We start from the raw sequence: 22902 nt of genomic DNA, 5'->3' as shown, positions 1-22902 counted from the left end.
TGGGAGGACGAAGGAGATATCAGACAGCGTTTTCCTTTTGCTCGAGCTTGGGGACAAGCTGGTTTTAAAGGGAGGGAAAATGTAAGCAACCCTGAAACAACTGATCAAGAGGAGGAGGAAGAGAAGACAGCGGTAGCAGAAAAGGGGAAGAACGCGAAAACTTCTAGTGGGCTAAGAAGAAGCAAGCGAACACCACGGCCCAACAACAAGTTCATAGGGCAGGAGTGAGTTAAGTGATTCAGGCCCATGAGGTATTGTAAAGGGATGGAAATAAGGGAGACGTGGGAAGGGAGAAGGACATCTACACATGCAAAAAGTAGTGTTTGTTTGGTTCGTTGTATCGCACGAGACAGGCTAGCACGGAACTTAAAGCGCCGCGAGCCAGGCCCGGCAGAAACGCATCGCGCGGCCGCACGCGCGCGGCCAGGCTCCGCTCAGCCAGCTCTTTACTCGTGCACGCATATCGAGACACGTTTTTAATTGGTTTTTTCATTATATCGTCTAATTAAAAGATTTAATCACCGAACCGATTTCATATCCGCGTTCCTGACATTTTTGCGAACGAAACTAGACCACTCATACTATATATATTTCAAATAAAAAAATTACGTGATTAAGATTAATATATAATTAGTGTATATTAACATGTAATTAGTATCTATTAAGCAATTTACCATATAATTAGTGTCTATTAATAGATTTTTTAAATTTTTTTAACTCATGCACCATGTACTCATGCAAGCAACCAAACAACATCTCTTGTGAACCAGACTGGCCACATACACACAACCAAACACGCTATACTGCATGCACTCAGCCAGTCCAGTCTGAGCCAGGCTCACTAGATACGAGCCAGGCTCACCCATACAAGTAACCAAACGCCCCCTAAGAGAACCTGGAACCGGCTGCGTCTGGGAGAGTGGCTGGGTGCCGTCGTGTACGAACTCCAACTATACCTATACTCCAGAAATCTTCGTGAGAGGAAGTCGAGCGCCGGGAGCGGCGCTCAACTCATCCGCTCAACGGGGTTCTAACACTATCCATGGAAGACCCCGTGGCGGCGCCCTCTTCGTCTTCCGCCGCCCCAGCTGCTTCCGCAGCGGCTAGGATTTCGGCGGCGGCGGCGGCGGCGGTAACATCTGCCGTTACCTCTGCGCCGCCCGCTCTCGCTCCGCTGCAGCCGTCTGGCACCGCCGCTGCGGTCCCTGAAGCCGCGTCGACGTGCCGGAGGCAGCTGTTCACGGTGGAGCTGCGGCCAGGGGAGTCCACAATCGTGTCGTGGAAGAAGCTTCTCAAGGAGGCCGGGCACACCGCCACGGCACCGCCAGTGGCGCCGGAGCCAAAGTTCGCTGCACATGCGGGCCCATCTGGTGCTGTAAGCAGTCATTTTGCGGTTGTTGCGTGTTGGTTGGTTACTTGGTTACCTGCTGCATCGATGTAATCTGTGCGCTATCTAGCTTAGCCTTTTGAGTTCATGAAAATAGAAGGATTCCCTGCTGACTGAAGGTAAGATCTGGAAGATGGAACGTGAGGGCCGTTTGTGTTTGGTAGGTAGCAATAGCAACATGTCCATCCCTCCTAAAATTACACCTTTAGGGAACCTGTTCATAGGGATGGCGATGACAACGTTGATCTTTTTTTTGTAGGTGCCTGTGCTCTATCTTCCAGAGATGTTCTACAGCGAGTATCAGTTCCTCTTGTAATCTGCCAAAACCTTGAAAGCATATAGGTCCAAATCAATGACACCTCATCGTGATGGATTGTTGTACCTGTTCATGCCAAAACCTTATCATTCTTGAACATGATGTTCTTAGCATTCAGCATTTCATCAGTGTGAAAAGTATGTTAAAATTTTGGAATCCACTGAATTGCTTGGCATTCAAGAAGTGTGCTGTATTTAACGTCTAGCTTGTCTTATCATTTGAATCAGGCACATCCTGCAGAAAATGACCCAAAGGATCCAATGCAGTCATTGAAAAAATTGAGTGCCTTTACATGGTAGTAAACACCTTGTTGCATTTGATCCCATGTTCACCATGGATGATGTTTTGACTCCATGTACAAAATGCCAGGGAAAACATAGCAGTGACGAAGAGGATCTTAATGATGTACCAGATGATGATCAGTATGACACTGAGGATTCTTTCGTTGATGATGCTGAATTGGTTAGTTGTATTCAAACTATTATTTATTTTTTTCTAGACGAGTTTGGTTTTGTTGCTTCTGGATCTTTTATGGTCTCATATTTAGGCTTATTAAATTGGACGCCTTAAAATGACTTGATTTTATATGTGATATAGTTATTTATGTAGGTTACATCAAATAATATTAATATTTTCCCAATGTTTTACTTTCATTGTACCTTTCTGTACTCTTTGCTTTTTGTTAGGGGAAATTCTATTCTTTATTTTGATACAACATTGCGAAAAGGGCCTACAGCTGAGTTCGTTAGGTGGTCTGAGTAGAACTCATCAGTGATTACATATTGTCCGACTAATCGTGATTAGTCGCGATTAGTCGGTCTGATCGATTGTTAGTGCTCGATAAGAGGTAGCGATTCGATCAGGGTAGCTGATCGTTCTTATCGACCGCCTAATCGCGATATATAGCGATTAATCGCCGTGTTGGGCGATCAGCCGATAAGCGTTGTGGCAGACTGGCAGTCCAAAAGCCATTTTAGGCTTAAATGCTGTTTGGGGAGTCCAAAGGATGTCCAGTCAGCCAGTCCCTTCAGATGCGGCCTGGGTAGACCAAAGGTCGCCCGGTCCAAAGGACGCCAGCTTATCTGTCAACTGTCATTAACAGCAGCTGAGCAGCCTATCTTCTACCTCCAGTTCTCCATTCTCTTCTCCTGTTCTTCACTCTTCTCCCGTCGCCTATCTGTCAGCAACAGCAGCACTCCGGAGATGAGCAGCTCTTCTGAAGGTATGGGCGTCGTGCTGCTTTTGTCTGTTCTTCACTCCTCTTTGTTCTCTACTATACTGGTCTAGTAAGTTGTAAACTTGCAGTTTCATAGTCTTATATAAACTTGTTGCTGCTGTGCTGGTCTAGTAAGCTGGATGTACTGCTGTTTTGGACTTCCAAGTATTGAAATTGAATATTGATATTGTTGTGCTGTTATGGACTATTTAAGGGTTTTATACTGCTGCAAGTCTCTATACTATATAAGTATATATCTATATATACTTATATAGTGTTATATATGACCATATATCTATATATATGTCCTGGAATACACAGGACGACCAGGGGGCGATTAGGATCGATAAGGGGCGACTAATCGCCCTGATCGACGCCTAACCACGCCTGATCGCCCAGTGGAACCGATCAGGCGATCTGAAAACTATTGAACTCATCATGTCCTGAGTTGGACTCCCCGTGGAGCGAATTTCAGGTTGGCGTTAAAAAATCTCCTCGTTTGTCTCACGCCAAAGCACAAGTCTAAGGCCTGGGCTCGGTCGTGTCCATTTTCACATGAGCTACAGTGCCGCTATGTATGGGTGGGGCAGCGGTTTGGGGGTTTTCTTGACCTGTGTGAGAGCTCTTCTTAATACAATACACGAGGATGTCTTACCCCCGTCGAGTTTTGTATTATGATATGAAATTGTCACTTGAGCTGTAATAGAATATATGACTGTATATCTCACAACCTGAGCTATATGTTTGGGAAAGGTTCATGTAAATATTTCCACCATGTTAAACTACATGATGCCAATGCATAGTTTAGCCATCTTGTATATGAGTATATTTATAAAGAAACATATGACTGCCATGAGGTATGCTAAAATCTATCATTTGAGATTGGATTTTCTTATTACCGATTTATTTAATGTCTGCCTCTTTGCAGGATGAATATTTTGAAGTCGATAATTTGAAAACTAAGCACGATGGGTATTTTGTGAACAAGGGAAGTTGGATCAGATGTAAGGTTCTCGAAATAATTAACTTTGTAGTCAATAGGGATGCCGGCAGCAAAAATTGTGCTCCATACTCTTCTGTTAACACCTCTTAATTTCTTTCTGGACAGCACAATTGATATTTGTTTTTAGCTATTATATATACTCCCTCTATTCCAAATTATAAAATCTTATGACTTTTCTAGATGCATTGTTTTTATTATGCATCTAGACACTGTATATCTAAGTGCATAGACAAAATGATGTATCCTGAAAAGCCAAAATGCTCTATAATTTGGAATGGAGGAAGTACATGCTGTGCCAGCTGACAGAAAATGTCATGGGCACATGTGAATAGCTATTAACATTGAAAACGAGATGAGAGTGATAATTGTTGTGCTTATGTTAGGATTTGTCATCTACATCAATTTATTCAAAGCAACGGATCAAAATAGCATCATTACATGCTTGCTTGCACACCTGCATTGCTATAATCATGTCAGAACTGATGAACCTGGCGGATCGGCAAATGTCGCTCCAAAGAAAAGGAGAAGAAAGGATGCATCAAGTACTTATCTGGAGACTAATCATCTTGCTCCAGTTGATTATTTTGATATTGGCTATGTACCTGGAAAATCCTCTGCAAGAGGTACTGCGAAGGTGGGAAAACAATTAGCTAGTAGCAACATAGGTTCTTATGGTCAATACCACGAAGACAATAGAGTGGTGAAGAATAAAACCAGTGGTCCTGGAGGAGCCCCTAGAAGAAAATCTTCTGAATTCTCGGTTGGTGATGCTGCAGCACGCGCTAAGGTTATTAAGGATGTCTCAGATGCTCCTTTGGAGCTAAGAGACTTGGAAAAGCAAAAGGCTGCACCACCACCTGTTTCCTATGCACATAAGTCAAAAACCAGTGAGGCATTTGATTATGCTTATCCAGCTGACAGGGATAAAGGCACTTCAGCACAACTTGGTTTCCAACAAAGAAAGGTAAGTGGAGAAAATCAAGATCCATCAAATAGAATATATCACAAAGAGAAGCATTGAACAAGTGAATATCCTGGCTTGGTTATGGCTAGTGCGGCCTATTCTACACAAACAATGGTAAGGGTTTCATTGTGGCACAAGAGAGTCTTAAATACATTTCAACATTTTCCATTGTTTCAGCACCCAGTTGTTGGTAGGGCAGGTTCATGTATTAAACCCAAAGGCACCAGGCTTGAGCGAGGTATTCGTGACCTCCAGAAGATTGCTGCAGAATGTGAGTGTTGTTCGGTATACCCCTGCTGTGCTAGAGTCTTTCTGTGGACAAATTACTGTGGAAGCACTGATTTCAAGTCGGGCGACCAGCTGGTCGTCCCAGAGGACCGACCAGACGCCTAATCGCGATTAGGGCGACGATTAGGACGCCTAATCGGTCCTGGTCGACCTCAGGTCGTCTCCTAATCGTCCTATACAATTTCTGGACATATATATGTATATAGCTATATATAACAAGCAATACTGCAATAGCCAATAGGCTAGGCATTATATAAGTCTGAAACTCTGAACTGAGTCTGAAATTACAAGCAGTGAAGCAGTAGAAATGAAAGTCTGAAATTGTAACTAGAGACTGCAGAATGCACTGGTGCTGTGATGGTAAGAACCAAGAAGTCAAGAACAACTGACCGCAGAGTGTAGACATACTGATAATAAGATAGAAAAGGGGGAGAAGGGACCAGCACCAGTCATCAGTTCCTCTTCGTCACTGCTCACTGGTGCTGGTCTGGAGACAACGCTGGTGGAGTCCTGGAGAGCCTGCGCCGGTGTACTGGAGCAGCCGCTGGTGAATGCACTGGACAAATGACGGCGGTAGAGGGCAGACAATGGGCAGGGGCGCAGGCAGGGTTTGGGTTACGGCAGCGCTAGGGTTTCGACAGGGGAGGCAAGCGGTTTATATTGCTTACTGTAGATGGGCCAAAAAAGGATGAAGCCCAATAGTAAACCCTAGCCGCCACTGGACGACCAAATATCAACTAATCATCAACTAATCGGACGCCTAATCGGACGATCTGGACGCTTAATCGACGATCTGGACGACCAGAACGTCTGATCGCGTCGTCCGGCTAATCGGCCACTTACAGGCGACCAGCCCGACTAATCGCGATTAATCGCGATTAGTCGGACGACTTGCAAACAAAGTGTGGAAGTAATTTTAAATGCTTGAAATCTTCCTTGCAGACAGACCACCAACAATTGATATTAATGAGGTTGATCCAAATGGCCAGGCAGCAGTTAAAAGACGGTTGCCTCCTGAAGTAAAGCAAAAGGTTGCAAGGTTATCGGTATGAACTATGTAGTACACTAGCACCACATCCAAATTTACTTCAGATTCAAGTGCAGATACTACTTCGTCTGAACTTTGGAAATTTTGTTTGCAGACTACATATGCATGCTTGGCTTATGCAATCCCCCCCCCTAAAGTTTTAGTATACTTGATTTATTTGAATGAGTGTGTTATGGTCGCTAGATCGGTGAGGGATTGGAGAGGGGTATCGATGGACAGGAACACCGGCCGGGGGCCTCTGCCCACGGCCGAGCAAGAGGAGGGTTTTTCCCTTCTAATTCTTGCCTCCTTTATTTCTCATCCATTGATTACATAAATAGGTGTCACACCCGGTTTCAGAAGGCAAACCGAATGCGAACCATGTACGTGCCAGGATCAGTTATTCACGTACACATCAGTTACATAATATGGACATCATCACACAGTGCTCAAAATAGTATTAAAAGGGAATAATAGTCGATTACATTGTACGTCTGAGACGTCCATATAGTTCTTACAATAAATCAAAGTGCGGAAAAGAAACGTAGATAACTGCGGCCTTCACAGGCAGCCGACTGGGGGTTGCCGCTAACCCACACCTAGAACTCGTCGTAGTCTTGGAACTCCTGGAAGTCTCCTTCCACAGCTTCATCTTCGCCTGAGCAGTGGTTGCAATGCTGACAACCTGGGGGGGGTTTGGTGTGTAGAGCAAGGGTGAGTACACATCAACATACTCAGCAAGTATCCTGTTTGGCTGTAGTGGACTAGCTTTATGTGGGGATAAGTCAAGCAGTTGCTTTTAGTTGGTCAGATTATTATTTACTAGTAGAAAGCCAAGTTTTAGCATTAACCCAAGTTATTAACCCGATGTACCCTTTCCAAACGGAAAGAATACCACTTACCAGCACCATAGTCATAACCAAAACCATCAATCTCATAACCACCTGTACCAAAGTATCTCTGATCAAGTACCACTAATCACTGGAGCTCCCTTGGCCGCTCATAACCGTGAGCACGGCTGATATATCAGTTTTCAAACACTCTGCAGAGGTTGTGCACTTTACCCACAAGCCGTGATTCCCATTCTGCCCGGAGATCATGACTCTCCATTGATCACTACCAAGGTGACCCAGCAGGGCATCACTACGTAGCCTTTACAAAGATTCCCCGGGGCTGTAGCCACCCGTTAGGTTTCCTAAATGTACCGCACTCCTCCCCAAGGGACAAATCAACCTTGGCAGAGCGAGCCGCATACACCGAGCCTCATTGACGGCACGACGGCTAAGTGAACTACACCCCGGATCCTCTAATTATTCAGCTAAGGGCACCCCATTCTACCCTCATGGTTGCACTGTTTTCCCGGGCGGTCATCCATAGAACAGGTCCTTACGGAGAGGCACTCGAGAAACCGCTCGAGCCCCCTTGAAGGTCACAAGTACAACATCATAATAAGAGAAGGGAAAACAGCGTATCATAGATAATCTCATCATGTTCATTGATTAGAGTTTGAGCAATAGCATAAAGCTAAACAGTAATAATCCAACCCAAGTAGGTAATCAAGGACAGGGATAACAAAAGCTAGTCAATCCTTAGGCATAAATGTGTAAAGCGGGAGGTGAATTAAAGAATGAATAGGACATAGATAGGTCAAGGGACACTTGCCTCCACCAACCGACTGCTGCTCAGGGGCTTCTCCTGCGAGTTCCTCGGGCTCTTCAACCAGATCGTTCTCTATGCGAGCGCAAACATACATACATCCACATATTTAATACAAAAGAACAGTACACCATACAATAGAATGCAATAAGTAAACAGACGTTCTACGCGGGCTCGCAGTTATAGTTAAGAGAGAAGGAGAACAAGACAGTCGAGAAACGATCACGTTACATGATTATAAATTAACTACTCGCTTAATGGAAGGAAATTTAATGTAGACACTATGTTTAGCGTAAAGTAAAGTCATGTTTCATGCCTAATCATTATAAGCAGGTGGAGATAAATAAAAAGAATGGTCGCGCGGCGAGACGCGCGACAAAGCACTCTAAAACAAATTAAAAAGCTAGCGACTCGTCGCGCGACCGAGCACGCAATGAGGCACTTCGCCTTAGTTATGAGGAGACGTTAAACGTCGCGCGACGAAGCGCACGACGGCATACGTCGACTAAACTGAGTCCAAAGTGGAACGTCGCGTGAATACACACGCGGCGTTACACCTTAAACAACCTGAAACAAAAATGGATCGTCGCGCGACGAAGCGCACGACGCAACACAAGATAGAATCTGAATTTAGACAAATCCGTCGCGCGGCGAAGCGCGCGACGCAACACGCTAATTAACGAATAATCACCGCGAGCGCGGGCGAGCGAAGATACGGTCGGGCGAGGCCGGGACGGGGGAACGGGCGGCCGAACTGGGGCCAGGGCGGTTGAACCGGCCAGGGGGCGGTTGAACCGGCCAGGGGCGGCCGAGGCCGGGCGGGCACGGGGCAGGGTGCGGGGGCGGCCGAGCCGGCCATGGCGGCCGAGCTGGGTGGCGGGATCGCCACCGCGCGCGGGGGAGGGGCGGGGAGCGCCGCCGGGCGGGCACGGGCGAGCGGGCGCCTCCGCGGGCGAGCAGGGGCGGGCGAGCGCCGCCGCGGGCCAGGGGAGGGCGGGCGCCGCCACGCGGGGCCGGGCGGCATCGCCGCCGCGGGGAGGGGCAGGGGGCGGGCGCCGCCGCGCCGGGGAGGGGTCGAGCGGGGGGGGGGGGGGGGGGGAAGGCCGGGGACGGGGAGCCGAGCGCCGCCGCGGGAGGGAGGCCGGGCGGGCGAGCCGGGGGCGGGGAGCCGAGCGCCGCCGCGGGAGGGGCCGAGCGGGCGGGCAGGGGCGCCGCCGCGGGAGGGGCCGAGCGGGCGGGCAGGGGCGCCGCCGCGCCGGGCAGGGACGGGGTCGGGCGCGGGCAGGGGGAAGAGGGAGGGTGCGCGCGCGGGGGAGAAGAGGAGGGAGAGAGAGAGAGAGAGAGAGAGAGGAGAAGGGGAGGGGAGGGGAGCTCACCTCGGGGTCCAAAATCCGGTGATCGCCGTCTCCAAATCCTAGGGCACTACGGGGAGAGAGAGGTGGAAGAGGGAGAGGAGAGGTTGTTGCGCGGGAGATCCAAATGAGGGAGAGAGAGGGGATGGGGCGCAGGGGGGGGGGGGTTTGGGCGCCAGGGGCGCGCAGGCCGGGGCGGGCCGGGCCGGCTGGGCTAGACTAGATTGGGCTGGGCCGGGCCACTTCGCGGATCGAAAACCCACGACGAGCGCGACCACTAAACGGAATTAAATCGCGAACCGAAATCCAGAACGGAACGAGACGAACACTCATCATCAGACAAAGAAATGTGCTTCGGCATGATGCAACACCCATGACACTTAGGTTTTGGTTTATACATGACACGGACACATGCCGCTATACTGGTTTGAAATTGGGAAGAAGGAGCAAACGGGGAAAGAGAAAAGAGAGTAACGCCCGAATTTGGTGAGAGAAAAGAAGAAAAAATTCTACCCCCAAATTCAGGGCGTTACAATAGGCCACTTGGTCGTCCCTATCTAGCTAGAGATCCTTATCTTCTTAAAACTCTCCTAAAAACTCTCAACAAACTAACTGATAACCTTCCTAGATAATCTCAACTAATCTCCTAAATAATCTCAACTAATCTTCTAATCTTATTTCTAACTATCCTTATCTAATCTCCCTTGGAGGGCCCATGGTGGCTGCTGCCGCAGCCCCTCCGTGGGCCTCCTTAGGCCCTGACACTACACCCCTCCTGGACAAGCAGCTCGTCCTCGAGCTGTAGCATGACGGGTGCTCAAAAATCGAGTCTACTTGACCCAAAACCAGACACCTAGAAGATAAGCCTTTTACATCTCGGCTTATCTTATTATTCTGAATCTGATTTTTTTATCCCATAAGATAAGGCGGACACCCTCCACGCATTGGACTTGCACGTGTGCAGCCACCTGGATCCCATGGATGCCATCTGGACGAAAGGGGAGCACATGAAGGGGCACCTGGAGTAGGTCGCAACAATAACCAGCGGAGGTGCCCTCGTGGCGGCCGGTAGCGGAATGTGGTGGCGCTAAATAGTACGCCCTTGCCGATGACGAGGGGAGTGCCTTCCCTACCGCCGCTGTCGTAGAGTTGAAGTTCGTCACCAGCGGGACACGTACCATGCTCACACTTGGAGAGAGCGGCCCGGTGCCGCTGTTGATGGTCGTCCGATAGGGCGAGGTCGCGCCTCTGTGTGCCGAGGTCAACCGTCACCAAGGCTGCCTCGAGCATCTGGCGGCGCATCTCCCGCACTCTCCGTCGTGCAAGGAAGCCACGAGCAGCAGCTTGTATGCCCACAACCGCCAACGTCTGGAGCCGTGCGGACAACGCCAGCTGGTGCTGCTCATGTTGCACTGCTGCCTTGATTTGCAGCAGCCCTTGCTCAACCTTCTGGAGCGTGGCTTGCATCTTTGCGAGATCAGCCCTTATGTTGGTCCAGAAGTCCCCCATCGATGGAGCTGGTGATTGCTGAGCCGTGGCTGCCCCTAGTGGCGTCGCCCATGGGGACGGAGACGCCGTCAACGAAGATGATGTGACGAAATTTGACGTTGTCCCTAGGGATGGGGACGCCGGCGTCCAAGATGTGGTGGCAGGCGATGTTGCCCATGGAGATAGGGACGCCGGTTGCCAGGATGGCGTGACGAAGGTGGCATGCGGCGCAGCCCATGGAGATGGGGACGTCGATTGACAGGACGATGTGACAAAGGTGACATGCGGCACAGTCCAAGGAGATGGGGACGCCGGTTGCCAGGATGACGCCGCGAAATTAGCATCAGAAACCATAGGATCAGATCGAAACCCAAGCTATCCGATACCAGATGTTATGGTCGCTAGATCGGTGAGGGATTGGAGAGGGGTATCGATGGACAGGAACACCGGCCGGGGGCCTCTGCCCACGACCGAGCAAGAGGAGGGTTTCTCCCTTCTAATTCTTGCCTCCTTTATTTTCTCATCCATTGATTACATAAATAGGCCACTTGGTCGTCCCTATATAGCTAGAGATCCTTATCTTCTTAAAACTCTCCTAAAAACTCTCAACAAACTAACTGATAACCTTCCTAGATAATCTCAACTAATCTCCTAAATAATCTCAACTAATCTTCTAATCTTATCTCTAACTATCCTTATCTAATCTCCCTTGGAGGGCCCATGGTGGCTGCTGTCGCAGCCCCTCCGTGGGCCTCCTTAGGCCCTGACAGAGTGTCTGTTCTTTTAGTGTGATTTTCTTTCACTTGTACTAATTGCTAGTATTTCGATTTCTTAATCAAACACACACCATGCAGAATCCTTTCTAGTACTTTGTATATACTTTACCTGTCCATAATACTGTTTTTTACTCTGAATGTCCATAATACTGTCGTGTGGTGTAGGCAAATCAGGGAAAGATCCAAGAACATGAGCTAATGAATCGCCTCATGAGCATAGTTGGACACCTTGTTCAGCGCAGGACACTATAGGTTAGTGCTGGAAGCTAATTAGCTTATCTTGGAAATGTATTGTTACTGTAAAGTTACTGATTGAATTCATAAAGTTGTTTTTAGATACTGACATGGTATACTTGTAATGTGGGCCTATGTTCATCAACAACAACAACAACAAAGCCTTTTTGTCCCAAGCACGTTGGGGTAGGCTAGAGATGAGACCCTCTATAAAAGCCTCAGAGCTCAACCCCCAAAGAAGAGAAAAGGGGGACAAAAGCAAAGGAGAACCGAAAAACGATGAAACGGGGAAACACATAAAAAGAGATAAAACCCACAAGAACCAGCAAGATCTAAAGGGGCACAAGAGAAGGTCAAACGATTAAGGAGGAAAAACGAAACTACAAATCAGGGTTCTGGCACGTGAATGGTACACTTTCACCCCTTCCTATCCACGGCGAGCTCTTTATCAATATTCCACTCCTTCAGGTCCCTCTTCACAGCCTCTGTCCACGTCAAGGTTGGTCGACTTCTACCTCTCTTCACATTCTCGGGACGCCTAATTATTCCGATATGCACTGGTGCCTCTTCAGGTCTTCGTTGGATATGTCCAAACCATCTCAAACGAAGTTGCATAAGCTTCTCCTCAAATGGCGCCACTCCTACTCTCTCTCGTATATCATCATTCCGGACTCGATCTCTCCTTGTGTGGCCACATATCCAGCGCAACATACGCATCTCTGCCACACTTAGTTGTTGGACATGTCGTCTTTTAGTGGGCCAACATTCTGCTCCATACAACATAGCCGGCTGGATTGTTGTCCTGTAGAATTTGCCTTTTAGTTTGTGTGGCACTCGGGGGTCGCATAAGACACCCGCAGCTTGCCGCCACTTCAACCATCTAGCTTTAATTCTATGACTGACATCCTCATCGATGTCTCCCTCGTTCTGAAGTATTGATCCTAAGTAACGAAAAGTGTCTTTCTTGGGTACCACTTGCCCATCAAGACTAACATCGCCATCCTCATACCCCATGGCACTGAAATCACACTTTATATACTCTATTTTAGACCTACTAAGCCTAAAACCTTTAGCTTCCAGCGTCTGCCTCCACAATTCCAACTTTTGCGAAACACCACTCCTCTCCTCAATAAGTACCCACATCATCGGCAAAAAGCATACACCACGGTATATCTCCTTGTATGTCCCTTGTGACCTCATCTATCACCAAAGCGATAAGGGCTCAAAGCCGACCCTTGATGTAGTCCTATATTAATTGGAAAGTCATCGGTGTCTCCATCACTTGTTCGGACACTTGTCACAACATTAGTGTACATATCTTTAATAAGATTAATGTACTTTGTTGATACTTTGTGTTTTTCCAAGGCCCACCACATTACACTCCTAGGTACTTTGTCATAAGCCTTCTCCAAGTCTATGAAGACTATATGGAGGTCTTTCTTTTGTTCTCTGAATCTCTCCATAAGTTGTCTTAGTAAGAAAATGACCTCCTTAGTTGATCTCTCAGGCATGAAACCAAACTGATTTTGGGTCACGCTCGTTATCTTCCGCAACCAGTGTTCAATGACTCTCTCCCATAGCTTCATTGTATGGCTCATGAGCTTAATTCCACGGTAATTAGTACAACTTTGAATATCTCCTTTGTTCTTGAAGATTGGTACTAACGTACTCCGCCGCCACTCGTCGGACATTCTGTTTGTCCGAAAGATGGTGTTGAAAAGCTTAGTCAGCCATACTATCGCTATGTCTCCAAGGCATCTCCATACCTCGATAGGGATACCATCAGGGCCCATCGCCTTTCCTACCTTCAACCTTTTTAGCGCCTCCTTAACTTCATATTCTTGTATCCTTCGTACAAAACCCCTGTTGTTGTCATCGAATGGTTTGTCCAATTCTATTGTAGAACTCTCATTCCCTCCATTGAATAATTTGTTGAAGTACTCCTTCCATCTGTTCTTGATCTCTTCATTCTTCACTAATAGTTGGTTTGCTTCATCCTTGATGTATTTGACTTGGTTGACATCCGTTGTCTTCCTTTCACGAATCTTGGCCATCCTATAGATACCCTTTTCTCCCTGCTTTATGTCCAACCGTTGATAAAGGTCGTCATAGGCTTGACCCTGGGCTCTACTAACCGCTCGCTTTGCAGACTTCTTCGCTATCCTGTACTTCTCTATGTTGTCTGCATACTTGTTCATCTTAATCTATGTTAGCAAAAAATACAATATATAGTGTTGCATTAGAAGCATTTTTTCTTGTCTAAACTACCAGTATCATTTAAGAAATGATCACCTCCAATTGTTGCATACATATTACTGGTTCATAAGGGAAGGATGTTTTTTGAGTCTAGGTTGTGCGGGCAGGTTGGCCTTGTTTATTTTCTTTCTTCTCCTTTTTCTTCTTTATTTCTTTTTTCTGTTGTGTTTGTATTTGGTCTAATTTTAGACCCTTCTTAATTCATTGATACGCAGCTCTCCTGCGTGTTCGAAAAAAAAGATCAGAAACACTGCCAAACAGGCCGTCAGTTTCCCTTGACTTGTTGACTTAATCTTCTATACCTTCTGTGGTTGAAATCTTGTGCATTTTTATTTATGAAAATGTCAGTAACATTTTTTGTTTTTTTTTCTCGAAAGCGCAGGAGAACTGCGCATCATTATATTAAGTAGGAGGAAAAGAGGGTCCAAAATAGACCATAGTACAAAAGACCTCCCCGGAGGGGATAAAAAAACCAAAGAAAAAAGAAGAGAAAAAACAAAAACAAGAGCAAACAGATCCTGAAAACAAAACCAGCCCATCAGCGATAAACCAGGCAGCTAGGTGCCCCTGATGGTTGCGGCAAGAAAGGAGAGACCCTTAGCTCCTGCCATTTCCCACAACTGTTGTTCCTCCCTTGCCTGACAAAGAGCTGCAGAAACACTAGGGGAGATTCCATCAAAGACAATTTGGTTCCGATGATTCCAAATAATCCAGGCTCCCAAGGCAATAAGGGAGTTGACACCCTTCATAATCATATCTCCAGAGCCATTGTCTATCATCTCCCACCAACCCGTAAAAGACACCGTACTAGGTGTAGGAGCCAGATTTTGTAGTCTGAAAATGCACATCAGCCGGAACCAGAATTCTCTTGCAAAAACACAAGAAACCAAAATATGATCCAAAGATTCAGACTCTTGGTCACAAAGCGGACACTTCTCCGGATGATCAAGTCCTCTCTTTGCCAACCTATCTGCTGTCCAGCATTTATTTAGCACCGATAACCAGAGGAAGAAGTGGCATTTAGAGGGGGCCCAAGTTTTCCAAACTCTTTCATAGTGACCGAAATGCACAGCCCCGATGAACAACGCATCATATGCAGCCTTAGCAGAATAAGTCCCATTTGCAGCAATACTAAAAGTATGTTTATCTTCTATATCTGGCAGCAGCTCAAAATCTGAAATTAAATTCCAAAGATGAAGATAATCCAATAATACTCCCACCGAGAGTGATCCTGTGATATCAGCAATCCATCTTCTATCTGTCAATGCTTCCTGAACCGTCCTTCTGTTAGTGATTTTTTTCGGAATGATATCAAATAATCTAGGAACCAAATCTGCAATTTTCTGCCCATGAATCCATTTATCAGTCCAGAACAAAGTATTAGCCCCATTACCAACCTTTGAAGTCAACACCATCGAGAAGAAAGCCCTTGCTTTATCAGGAACCTGGATAGGAAGGCTGCACCAAGGTCGGTTAGGTTCAGTCTTTTGGAGCCAAAGCCATCTCATGCGCAGGGCCCAGATAAGTTCTTTAAGACTAGAAATGCCAAGACCGCCCAGCTGTAGGGGTCTACAGACTCTGCCCCAGGCCACCAGGCAGTGACCACCTCTGGCCTCCTTGCGCCCTCTCCAAAGGAAACTTCTTCTAATTTTATCAATGGCATTAATAGCCCAAGAGGGAATATTTACTGCCATAGCAAGATAAATAAGCATTCCGGTAAGCACATGCTGAACTTGCACTTTACGGCCTGCTCTTGTCATCAAATCTGCTTTCCAGCCTGGCAGCTGATCAGCAATTCTATCCACAATAGGCTGCACCTGAACCTTGGTGAGATTTTTCAAGGACAGAGGCAGCCCCAGGTATTTACACGGAAAGGTCGAGATGCCACAAGGGAGAAGATCCTGAACCATTTCCAGCTCCACACCCCCACACTGAATGGGATAAACATTAGACTTTTGTTCGTTGTTGCGGAGACCTGAAGCTTCCCCAAATAGATGTAAAATATCTAGAGTTATAGCAATATCCGCTGCCGAAGGGTGTAAGAAGAGTGCCACATCATCTGCATACATAGAAACCCGATGCAGAGGTCTTCTGGGGCAAAGATCCAAGAGCAGACCAGCGTGTTCAGCTTTAGAAAACAATAGACCAAGAACATCCATAACTAGAATAAAGAGCATGGGGGAGAGAGGATCCCCTTGTCGGAGACCTCTTCTATATTCAATATGTCCTCCTGGAATGCCATTCAAAAGCACCTGAGTGCTAGAGGAGGAAAGAAGCCCACAAATGATGTCCCTCCAAATTTGTCCAAAGCCAAGATACTTCATAACTTCGATGAGGAAAGGCCAAGAAACCGAATCAAAAGCTTTAGTAATATCAAGCTTGAGGAGAAGACGTGGCCTTTTCTGTTGATGGAAAAGTCTAGCCGTTTGTTGGACCAACATAAAATTATCCTGAATGAAACGTCCCTTAATGAAGGCACTCTGGATTGGAGACACCATATCATTCAGCTTTTGACTTAACCGATTGGCCAATAATTTTGTGATCAACTTTGCAGCACTATGCACCAAACTGATTGGCCTAAAGTCTTTGACATGCACAGCCCCATCATGCTTTGGGATTAAAGTAATGTAGGCCGAGTTCAGCAAGCAAAAATTGTCAAACTTCCTGTTCCAAACCGCAGCAACTACAGCCATAAGATCCATCTTGATAATGTTCCAACAAGATTTATAGAAGCGCCCAGTGAAACCATCGGGACCTGGGGCCTTGTCATTAGGTAAACTCTTAATTGTATTCCAAAGTTCAAGCTCTGTAACAGGCTCATCAAGGTGTGCAAGATTGAAAGTTGGCATGTGCAACGCCTCCAGATTAATAGTCTGCTCCCTATCCCCACATTCACCAATAAGTATGGCGTAGAAATTGTCCACCAAAACTGCTTTATCATCATGACTAGTGAGAATCTGGTCTCCATTCACCAGTTGTGCAACAAAATTCCTCCTTTTTCGATGTCGAGAGTGCATATGAAAGAGTTTGGTATTAGCATCCCCCTCTTTAAGCCAAGAGATCCTCGATCTCGATCTAGCAATGGTCCGTTGAAGTGAAGATAAAAACAGGGAGTGCTTTTTCAGCAAATTACTTAACCAGATTTCAGCCAAGGATAAAGCTCTGCAGTCCTGCGCTATTTCTAGTCTATGCAGAATTTCCTTTGCCAAAGCCAACTGAGTCCTCACATGTCCCACATGCTTCCCACTCCAAGATTGCAGCTTCCTAGCTGTGGCTTTTAGTTTCAAATTCAGAGTCATGAAAGGGCAGTTTACAGCTGCCACAGAATCCCAAACCTCCTGGATGACATCCTGGAATCCTTCTAATTTGGGCCAAAAAGCTTCAAAACAGAAACGTCTTTTACCCATTTTATTATCTCTAATGCCAAGCAGCAAGGGGCAATGGTCGGAGCCTTCAGAGGCAGCACTTTGAAGGACATTTGGAAAATTGTCTTCCCACTCCACTGAACAGAGGACCCTGTCAAGCTTAACAAGAACAGGACTGTCTTGCTGATTTGACCACGTGTATTTGCGCCCAAAAAGTGGAACCTCATTGAGACTCAAGTCCTCAACCAACTTCCTAAATCTCCCCATCATAGCTCTGTTAATATTTGAATTATTTTTATCTGAAGCCCTGTAGATGAGATTGAAGTCACCAGCAATCAACCAGGGTCCAGTGCAAGCAGCCCTGACGTCTCTCAGTTCTTGAAGAAACAACATCTTATCACTGTTACTTTGAGGACCATAAACACAAGTTAACCACCAACAGCGATTATGCGCATTGCAGAATTGGATTGAAATGCTGTATCTGTCAATCCTAGACAACCCAGTCACTCCCAGATGTCGCTTCCAAGCAACCAGCACAACACCACTAGCACCACAAGATGGTAGAAAGGAGAACTGGCAAAAATCCGAACCCAAGGCTGCAAGAATGGTTCTTGTAGAAATGACAGTCATTTTAGTTTCCTGGAGACAGACCACATCAGCTTTAGAGGACAGAACTAGATTCCGGACTGAATTTTGACGATCAGCTGAATTTAAACCTCTCACATTCCAACATATAATTTTGCTAGGATCCATTACAACAATTATAAATTACAACCCAGAAAGAAAAACACATTACGGGAAGAGATTCCCCGGAGTCTCCCATCCAAAGAGAGCCGCTAACGCTTCAACATGACTTTGAGTTAAAGGATGCTGAAAAAGATTCTCATAATCCTTAACAGCTTGCTGGTTGATGCTTGCATTCTCTGTGATGACTCTCAGAGTCCGCATTACTTGTTTTGTGGCTCTGTTCTCCAGATCCTGCATGTTAAATTCCACCCCTGCCCCTGCAACCCGTCGGCTCTGTCGTAGCGCAGTACCATGTTTTGTGGCACCCCTTGACCGCTTGGGGAGGACAGGAGCAGCAAGGAGCTGTGAAGGTGCCATTGTTATCTTAGCCATGAATGATCTTCTTCTAGATTCCATAGAAGATAATGGATCCAATGAGGAGTCACATGAATCCCCAAAATTCTGCCTGGAACTGTCATCAGAGGCTACCACCTCATGCCTGAGTGGAACAGTTGAGTCTGCGTCAGCCCTCCTCGCTGTTCCATTGTACTCTAATAATAATGGCCCCTGAAATCTTGAGATGGTCTCAGACGGAGTATCAGCAGCGCCTTCCACGTCCGAGGGGGGGTCAGACGGAGTAACCGCTGTCACATCAACATCCAAGCCCAATCCCAAAGCATGAGCCTCCGCAATATCATCATCATTAATTGTAGCAATATTATTTCCAGCAGTGGTTTTTCTCTTGTACTTATTTTGCAGAAAGATATCTGACTTGTGTTTTTCCTCCTTAATTTATCAAATAAATATGATTTGGCAAATTAGTTGTGCTATAAGGCGAGAACTCAATAGGGATACACTTTGCCACTTTGGTTTGTATTTATACCCTTAGTCAAAACCAAACGTTATGCTTCATGCTCCCAGCTGTACCATGAGCTGTATTGTATATCTTTGGATTTAAATTTTGTGTTATCTCCAGCTTCATTGGATGTAAATTTTGTTATGTTTGTGGATTATAAATTTTAATTTGTGAACTTGGGGCTGGTCGCTGGAGTAGTTATGTCCCCTCCCCCCAGTCACACAAACTTGGCACATTTGACTGCATGGCTTCAATGCGCATCTTTGATCACTAACTTATTCTAGAATATATTCTTAAAGTCATTCAAGAGATTTTTTAAAGTATTTTGAATACAAATCGATCCATATAACTAACACATTTTCAAACTTGTAGTAGTAATTCTTTTAGGTTTGACCAAATCTTGCCCTAAACGACAAGTTTTGTGACTCGACAGAGTACTTGTTTTGAATAAAAGAGTAAGAGATGCTTTTAGTATGTAGTTAAAATATCCCTTGGTGTATGCTTTTCGCTGACGATGTAGTTCTAGTAGATGAAAGCCGGAAAGAAATAAATAGAAAGCTAGAGTTATGGCGTCAGACCTAGAATCAAAAGGATTTAGAATTAATAGGACCAAAACCGAATATATGAGATGTGACTCTGGTACTACAATTAGTGAGGATGGAGATATAAGTTTGGGAGGCCAGGTAGTACCAAAGGACACCATCTGTTATTTAGGATCGATGCTACAGATACATGGTGATATTAATGAAGATGTTAGCCATAGAATCAAAGCAGGGTGGATGAAATAGCGTCAAGCATCGGGAGTTCTATGCGACAAGAGAGTGCCACAGAAGTTGAAAGACAAGTTCTACAGGACAACAATTAGGCCTGCTATGTTATATGGGGTTGAGTGTTGGCCTACTAAGAGACGACATATTCAACAACTAAGTGTCGTAGAGATGCGTATGTTGCGTTGGATACGTGGGCAGTGGGCACACAAGATTGGACCGAGTGAGAAACAATAACATACGTGATCGGCTAGCAGTAGCGCCAATTGAAGAAAAGATTATTTAACACTGGTTGAGATGGTTCGGGCATCCACCGAAGACCCCAGAGGCACCGGGGTCCGGGGCATAGAGGCATCATAAGACGGGACAATAATGTGAAGAAAGGTAGAGGTCGACCAAACTTGACATGGGAGGAGGCAATCAAAAGGGATTTGAAGGAATGGAATATTTCAATGGAGTTGTGTTTAGATAGAAGTGCTTGGAAAGAAGCTAACCACGTGCCTGAACCGTGATTAGGTCTTTTTCCTTTTAGTGCTCTCAAAAGCTTTTTCCTCCCCTTTCTCTCTCTCTCTCCTTGGTGACATCTTGTTGGGTTTAAACTCTAGCCTACCCCAACTTGTTTGGGACTAAAAGACTATGTTGATGTTGATGTAAAATGTCATACGTGCATTGCTGGTGTTCGTAATGATCCATTTCTCTCCAAATTTGGTGTGATCTCTTACAACATTTAACACAAAAAATGTTCTGCTGAATACTTACTAAATCATGCAAATACGTGATCATGATTGAAATGTCATTTTTTACACCAGCTTGCAGAGTTATGGCCTCAAGGTTTCATGGATAGTGTTGGAATCAAAGATGCCATTTATAGATGAAAGGAGCGAAGAAGATTATACTACAGCCAGCAAAAGGTCATCATTATAAATATTCCCCTCTTCCCTGTTCTTTGTTAATTGTGTGAGTTAAAAGTTGAAACATAATAACAGATGTTGCATTAGAATGCAAGGTTGACGTCATATTTTGTATCATTTTTCTCGCTCATTTCGCCCATAATAATTAATCTAGGTTCGCAGCGAAGAGAGAATGAAAAGGAAGAGGCTGGCTGCAGCAGCAAAGCTGGAAGATGGCTTCCCAGTTGTAATGCGAGCTGGTGTTGCCCCACAAGTTTCACAACCACCCATAACAAACAACATCACATACCAGATTATGGACAGAACCAGGGGTTTAAATTTTTTGACAGGGCTCGTGAAACGAGCTCCAGTGGAATTCCTGATGACGGCAACAGAAATATTGGCGAGATCAAGAAGAAAAGAAAACCTGAATACGATGTTGTAGATACACAAGCTAACCTACCAAAGGCTCCCTTACCGCATGGGAGAGAAGCAAAAGCCTTCTAAGCCTGCTGACGAGGCCAGTGCTGGTAGCCTGCCCTCCACGTCGACAACTCAAACTGTGCTTGGCCTACCCTACCATCGGTGCTTGGTCATAACCAACAACCTAACTGATCATTTCGGCATATTGTTGGACATTTGGTTATCCTTATAGGCTCTTTTCAGCTGCTGTACAAAATTATGGCATTTCCATGTGTTCAGCATCCATGGTCAAGGCCATCACCTTTCCGAGTCGAGAGGATATTTGACCATTTGCAATTTTCTAGCATTGCTTGGTTCCTTTGGCCAGGTTATCTGTGCCACGCTGATAAATATGGTCAGATGCAGATTTGCACCCCTACAAATATCGGTTGTAATTATGAATCGTTTCTGAGACATGCGTTCATATTGTGCGATTTAAAATCTCATTCAGCGAGGTGCAGATTTAATATCATTGACAACCGCACAAAACATTGAACATTAGCATTCACTTTTAAATACTATTTTTTGATTAAGAGCCAAAAACAAAGTGAAAAACTATTTTTTGATTAAAAGCCAAAAGCAAAGTGAAAAAGATCGTCGAAAGATCCAAAACCGTTTAATATAATAAATAATTATAACAATGTCCCATATTAGATCTCAAAGTCCCATCACGACTTTGCCTCAACTCGCTATTGTTTAATATATACCAGCGTTTGTTTCAATGGAGAAGTTGAATTTTCACCTAAAATAGTAAGCTACACTCCTTCACAATTTGAACAATGGACTAAGTCTTAAATTACAAGTTTTATGCAAACAAGTTTCACTTATGGTTAACTGATACTTGCGCCCGAACCTAAGCAAAGGAAGTCCAAAAGACAGACCCGAATAAAGAATAAATAGTAATCTTTGACAAAACAAATAAGAAGAAAAAAGATTCTTACTTCGATACAAGAAGAATCGACACAAGAAAAAGGCAAAAAAGCTTTTTTCTTGTGCCCAATAGAGGATTAAGAAGACCCACAATTCCTCCTAAAAGGACTTGTTCCTTTTATTGTTCTCGTCTTTGCCTTGGATCCTCTTGACCTCCAATAGGCTACATACTTTATAGTTTGGAGCATATAGGGCATATTCTCTGATCTCCTCACGAGTTTAATTGAGATCACCCAAATCTCACAGACCGCGACCGTCCAATATTTGAGCTCACATAAGTGTATTATTTCAAGAACGTTTTGCAAGACAACGTCTTTGCTACTTAAAGCCAACATCATACATTAAGGAAATTGCCAATCTGCCATGCAAGAATTGAGTATTGCATCCTTCTCGAATGGGTTAAATAGGCTACTCTCATGCTAAACTCTAGCTTGTTCGTTCTAGGTCTTAATTCACGCGATCATCAATCACACATGTTAGGTTACCACTAGGGACTAGCTTATATGGGTCTCAAACCCATCTCCTTGTATGTTTTGTCTATCACATTACGCGATTGTCCCTTAGTGAATGGACCAGCCAAAATTTTCTCAGTGTGGATATAATCCACGGTAATTGCTCTATAGTTTTTCAAATTTTTAACTGATTTTAACAATCTCTTAGTATGTCTTGATGACTTCATATTATCCTTAATACTATCTACCTTGGCAATCACCTTTTGGTTGTCTTAGTTCATAAGAATTATCAGCAACGATTTCTCGATAATAAGTAAGTAAATCAATAGATCAAGAACCTAATCAGCCTCCACTGTAGTTGTGTGATTGAGCTAATGTTGTAAGTTCTGCTTTCATAGTAGACCTCGTCAATGTGGTCTATTTGCATGATCTGCATGAAACAACAACACCTCCAAGAGTAAAAACATATCCACTTATGTTATACAACTCAT

The 22902-nt window shown here is 45.2% G+C and overlaps 1 pseudogene across 1 annotated transcript; it reads left to right on the top strand.

Annotated features, from left to right (window-relative positions):
* The first annotated feature begins 1034 nt into the window (after window positions 1-1034).
* On the top strand, window positions 1035-21335 carry LOC100194075 (ubinuclein pseudogene; annotated as a pseudogene). Its single transcript, NR_159687.1, has 8 exons — window positions 1035-1375; window positions 1931-1998; window positions 2073-2165; window positions 3848-3923; window positions 4306-5000; window positions 11639-11725; window positions 20487-20588; window positions 20743-21335. The product of NR_159687.1 is annotated as a ubinuclein pseudogene (transcript).
* Window positions 21336-22902: the final 1567 nt, after the last annotated feature.

Source organism: Zea mays, chromosome 8 (assembly GCF_902167145.1).
Source record: "Zea mays cultivar B73 chromosome 8, Zm-B73-REFERENCE-NAM-5.0, whole genome shotgun sequence".
Lineage (NCBI taxonomy): Eukaryota > Viridiplantae > Streptophyta > Magnoliopsida > Poales > Poaceae > Zea > Zea mays.
This window is presented reverse-complemented; position numbering and strand designations above follow the sequence as displayed.